The following is a 6,000-nucleotide window of genomic DNA, read 5'->3' as shown; positions in this document are numbered from 1 at the left end:
TATACACCAAAATTTTCTTTACTATAAATCCACCCTGCTCAACCATCCCCGTAATCATGCCTAATCTAAGTCCACCCTAATCTGTGTACCAAAGTAATCCAATTTCATACAAATGAATGACTAGGGTATCTTCTCAAACCATCTTCTCTCTTACTCATTCGAGATCCTAAGGCCAAAATCATCCGCGTCATGCACGTCATTGAAGCCAGAACCCCACCCAGCACCCACGCACACGCTCCCCGACGCTGCCTCCACCCTGTGGTACCGTTCTGCATTTTCCTATGTTTGTCATAAAAAATAAATTGCTATTTTTGCGGTTTCCTATTTTTGCCGTAAATTGCGAGAGGACGTACGTGAACGTGATTTCCGGTTAATTTCCTCTTTTATTTGTGGTTGCAGGAGGATCGTACCTGCGCCTAGCTAGCTATATATATCTCTTTCTTTGCATTATACTAGGTAGCGTGCCCATTGGGTTCGGGATAACTAACAATTTATACTAAAAACACACGGATCGCACGATAAGATAATAATAGTGTTAAATTAAATACCAACATTAAAGTGATATTTAATCCAAAAGCAAAGTTTATGAATTTAACACAGTCACGGAGTGCGCGGCGTCGCAGGCTCACAAACTCTAGAGCTTCTAGAGATTGGGTCGAATCCAACCTAGAGCCTCGGAACCTTACATCTTTTCCTGGATGGGCTTCACTTCGGATGCGCCGGTAGCAATATCAACGATCTCCAGTCGAAAGACCAAGTCGTATGGATCCCCATACAATAGCTAGAACATGTAGATTTTGTTCTCCTTGTACTTGAATACACTTGTTCCACTGAAGCTTTCAATGAAATGTTTAGACACGAACAGTGTTTGATCACCGATGTCCCTCACCCTAGACCACTCCGACGTACGGTCGTAGAGGTTGCACTTGTAGATCGCGCTGCTGTAGGTGAAGCTCTGTGTCTCGTGGAACGTGCTCACCATGGCACCCACAATGTGCAGCTCACCGTTTGATTCTAGGTAGCTACGGTGGCGACAGCGATGGCAGCAGCGTCGCGGTTGGAGTAGCGCCGACGGCGTTACTGCTGCAGACGAAGATTTCTCCAGTGCAGTCGATCGCCGAGAACTTGTCTTGGCAGTGGACGATGGACCCCACGGAGAACTCCAGTTTGGTGTCGAGCAGCGTCCATGCGCTGTCGACTCCAACCCGGCAGAACGCGACCTCCGTGGAGCACCCAAGCATGGCCATGGCCATGCACTCGCGGCTGGCGGCGTCAGGCGGCACCGAGAGCACGATCTCACGGAAGAACACATCCCTCATGTCTTCTAGCTTGATGGCTCTGCCTACGGCATCCGCGTCCCCGTAGCCGTTGGTGGGATGGAGGACCCACCGGCCGTGGACCCTAGACACGCGTTCCGATGAGGACGCCGCCGCGACATGTTCGCCTACTGGCGGGAGCTCAACGCGGGGGGCACGGGCACTGGCGAATGGATTCAGCAGCGTCACGGACGCCGCCTCGTCCATGAGCGCCAGCCACCCACACGAGGAGTCGCACGCCACCTTGCCACGCACGTTGGGCAGCGTGTTGGACAAGACCTTCTTCGGGAGGCAGTAGAAGCTGGCGCAGTCTGAGTCGGGGTCGAACGGGAGCAGCAGGAGCGGCCCGAAGATCGCGAACGGGACGGCGGCGCGCCATGGGGAGCAAGCGGATCGGAAGGACGCCGCGTCGTGGCCTGACGCGAGACGCTGCCCGATGGACTCGAGAAGATCCTCTGGCAGGCCGGATCTCCAGTCAAGGAGAGGTAGGGACCTTCTCTTGGGATTGGGAGGCTGAGCCATGGAAGACAGATGCCATCAACTACGGTTCACGCAAGAAACAGCAAGCGAGGGCGATGAACACGTGAGCGTGAAACCAAATGAAAGGATGAAAAAGCCGTCCCTTTTGCAAATGCAAAGAGATGAAGTAATTAAATGTAGGCAGATTTGGCAAGGTTCTCAGAAATGCAAAGAGGTTCCTTTTGTCTTAATTCTCTTTCTTTCTGTGTTAATTCTCTTTTCTTTTACTCGTTGCCATGTATGCTGGTGCATGCAAACATGCAATCTGTATATAGATAGCACAATAATTTTCTACTTCCTATTTTGCCGTGATTCCTCTATCACATGACAGACAATATTCAATCAAGGAGAATGGCACGATCAATCAGTAATTAAGATGTCGTAGGATCGCAGGCGTGGACAGACGGACGAACCAAAACAAATATCGCACCAAAAAATATCCACACTTTGTTCTTTTTAGTTGTAGGAGATTGCGTCGTATGTCCTCCCTCCACCATATCCGTCGTCATGGCTTCAGCAGCTGGTTCCACCGCTTCAAAGGTGGCCGCCGGCGCCTTGTGCGTCCTGCTCGTCCTCAGCATTGGCCGCCCAGCCTCCTTTGCGTGGGAGACGGCGGAGAGGAAGAAGTTGACGCCGGAGGAATGCAAAGAAATCTGCCAAAACACAGCTAACCTCCTTTGCGTGGACCTGGGGTACTGTACAGGGCCAGCGGATCGATGTCAAAACTGCAAGGACAAGACGGGGCCGTGCATCGACGACTGCCTAAACCCCAAGAAAAAAAGCGTTCCTGATGATGTATGGAAAGTGTGACGTGACCATGTAGCGATGCACATCGATCTGCCCAGCCGGTGTGTTTTCTACTTCTCTTTCGTTCTTTTACTATTTATTTATTTACCTCTGATATGATGATGACTAACAAATCGTAAACTATATGTATGCAGGGTTGCTTGTGCTGTTATATATTCTACCAAGTAATGTATGTTTTATGTTTGCTTTGGCCTTTGGCGTACGCCGTATATACGCGGCCTAAAACAAATAAGTGACGGATCGGATGCCGGCCAGCCAGACTTCATGTTGTTCAAACTTCAAACTATATATATGCCGCGTGTATTTATGTACGCAACAGTGGTGCATATTTCCTTACAGTGTTTCATATTTCTTCATGTGATAAAAATGTTTTGTTTTCTTTGTATCCTCGAGTTTAAAATATTTTGGGGATGGAGAAAGTCGTCGGTGGGTGAGTCAAATGATGCTGTCGCCTCTTCAAAGGATCAATCCTTATGTGACATTCATTATGTGACAAAAATATTTGATTATACAATATATGAGATGTGAATCTTAATGAATCGGATTATTTTTTTATTTTTTATTTTACAAATTTTATCTTGTTTTGTTTTTACCGTAGCGTTAGCACGTGTACATCTATCTCTACCTAATACTAACGAGGCAAAATTTAGGCCTCAAAGTTCGTCTGGATTACTTTTCGTCTGGACCATCCCAATCCGAAATTAAATAGGTTTTGTCACGTCTCCCAAATCTATACAACAATTTTTCAAATCGGCAAGCCCAAATCTACAAGGTGCCCAGGACCAAATTGAGTCCGAATCAAAATCCACAAAGCACAGCAATCCAAATCCAATACCAAATCAGACTAACTTTAGAAAGACAACTTATAAAATAAAAAAATTGGCGTTGGCAACCTCGGCGATGCAGTTGCTCACCGGAGCGCGCACTGGGGTCGCATCGGGAGCGAGCACGTCGGGCGCGCACGTCAGGCCTCACGCGCGTTCCCAAGCTGCCAACGCGACGGCGGCAGCACACCATGGTGTGGAGGCATGTGGCCATCAGGGACGCGGGCCATGCGGCTGCCAGGGCACCTGGGCTCGCCGCTCGCGACCGTTGGGACGCCTGAGCGCCACTATAGGGCGGCTCGAAGGAGCCGCGCGTGTAGCCACCAGGGACGCAGGATACGCGGCTGCCGGGGCTCCTGGGCTCGCTGCTCGTGACCGCCGGGACGCCTGAGCGCCACGGCAGGGTGGCTCGACGGAGCCACACGCGGTCACCGTTGCATGCGAGCTCCGACGAGCGGCCTGGCGGCGACACGGGTCAGCCCATTGGCGGACCCAGCACTAGGGCTACTAGGGTCGTGGCCCTAGTCGTGGCCCAAGTAACAAGGGAGCAATTCTTCAATTTTTTGGCCCATTAGACATGAGCCCAACCAAGAAGTCCAAGCTCGCTCGCGTCTGGACGGAGTCTCGCCGCCTCGCACGCTTGACAGCGTGTGTCGTGTCTGGAGTCGCGCTGCTCCGCGCCGTCGTCTGCGGCCAGGTGTGTCGCCCGTCGCCACTCGCCCCCTCTATTCTGCGTTCCGCCCCTGACCGGCTAGCCCCCTCTGCTATGCACTCCGCGGCTCCAACCTCGGCAGGTCTCCGGCCGCCCAGCCGGCCGCTGCCCAGCGCCCCAGTGGTGGCTGCCCGTCGCTAGCTGCCCAGCGCCCCAGTGGCGTCCGCCCTGGCCCCACTCAGCTGCCTGTCGCTCGCAAGGCAGCCAGGGGGCGCTGCGCCGCTGCCCGCTGGGCGCTGGCCAAATCAAGCAGGACCAGGTGAACAGAAAGACAGAAGCAGAGCCCTGGTTTGCATCCGGTTTCCCAACTTCAAATTTTCAACCCTTTGTTGCAGTTTGTATTTTGAAAAGTTTCTATTCCAGTTACATTCTAAAATTACAGTTTAGAAGATGAAGAGGACCGGACTTCAGCATCGTATTTCTATCGAGTTCCTGAACAAGAGGGGGCTGCTGAACAACAGACTTTCTTTCACTACTGGATTCAGGTTCTTTGCCGAGTGCCTGAGGCACTCGGCAAAGGCTAGATTGCACTCGGCAAAGCCTTTGCCGAGTGCGGCACTCGGCAAAGCACACACGGCAAAAAATTGATCGGCAAAGCACTCTTTGCTGAGTGTATTTTATCGGGCACTCGGCAAAGAAAAGCGACCGTCATGGCGCCGGTCCCGTTGACGGTCACTTTGCCGAGTGTCAACCCTGCAGGTACTCGGCAAAGATTTTTTTTATTTTTTTTTTAAAATTTATTTGCCGAGTGCCAACCCGTGAGGTGCTCGGCAAAGATTTTTTTTTAAAAAAAATTCTTTGCCGAGTGCCAAACCGTGAGGCACTCGGCAAAGAGCTTTTATTTTTTTTTGAAAATTTTCTTTGCCGAGTGCCAACCCGCCAGGCACTCGGCAAAGATTTATTATTATTTTTTAAAAAAATTCTTTGCCGAGCGCCAACCTCGAAGGCACTCGGCAAAGAGCTTTTATTTTTTTTTGAAAATTTTCTTTGCCGAGTGTCAACCCGCCAGGCACTCAGCAAAGATTTTTTATTTTTTTTAAAAAAAATTCTTTGCCGAGCGCCAACCCGGAAGGCACTCGGCAAAGAGCTTTTATTTTTTTTTGAAAATTTTCTTTGCCGAGTGCCAACACGCCAGGCACTCGGCAAAGTTTAATTTTTTTTTAATTTCTTTGCCGAGTGTTATAGTCACAGTACTCGGCAAAGCTAGAAAATCTGTTTTCTGGTCGCCCATTTTTCCAGCTTTGCCGAGTGTTGTGACCATTGCGCTCGGCAAAGGGGTCCTTTGCCGAGTGCAACACTCGGCAAAGTGACCCAAAACGGCAAAATTTTTTTTTGCATTCCATCATGACAAATACATTCATACAAACGTATATCACATATATATCTCATCCATCACATATATATTTCATCCATCGCATATATATCTCATCCATCACATATATATCTCATCCATCCACACATCCATCCGCCCATATCACATCCATCACAATATATAATAATAAGTGCTCAAGTCCATCTAAATAAGTCCACAAGTCCATCAAAGTCCACAAGTGCATCACAAGTATATCACAAGTCCATCACCAAGTGAACAACAAATGTAAAAAATACAACATGCACTCATCTCGGCCACTGCGACTGTGGTGAAGGCCCAGATGCATCATTCGTAGGTACATGAGGTGGATTATTCGAACCATCGTCAGATGGAGACTGCACAAAGGAGAAAAGATTGCATGTGAGACAAGATTATTTTGATAGCTAATCTAGGACGATAGAGGCCATACAAGCAAAGCACAAGCGAAAGTAAAAAACTTTGATACTCACA

The 6,000-nt window shown here is 49.5% G+C and overlaps 1 long non-coding RNA gene across 1 annotated transcript; it reads left to right on the top strand.

Moving 5' to 3' along the window:
• Positions 1–2,324: 2,324 nt before the first annotated feature.
• On the top strand, positions 2,325–3,082 carry LOC136508243 (uncharacterized). The gene is made up of 2 exons (XR_010771911.1): positions 2,325–2,683; positions 2,777–3,082. It is a non-coding gene; the product is annotated as an uncharacterized lncRNA (long non-coding RNA).
• The last annotated feature ends 2,918 nt before the right edge of the window (positions 3,083–6,000 follow it).

Source organism: Miscanthus floridulus, chromosome 15 (assembly GCF_019320115.1).
Source record: "Miscanthus floridulus cultivar M001 chromosome 15, ASM1932011v1, whole genome shotgun sequence".
NCBI classification, from domain to species: Eukaryota; Viridiplantae; Streptophyta; class Magnoliopsida; order Poales; family Poaceae; genus Miscanthus; species Miscanthus floridulus.
This window is presented reverse-complemented; position numbering and strand designations above follow the sequence as displayed.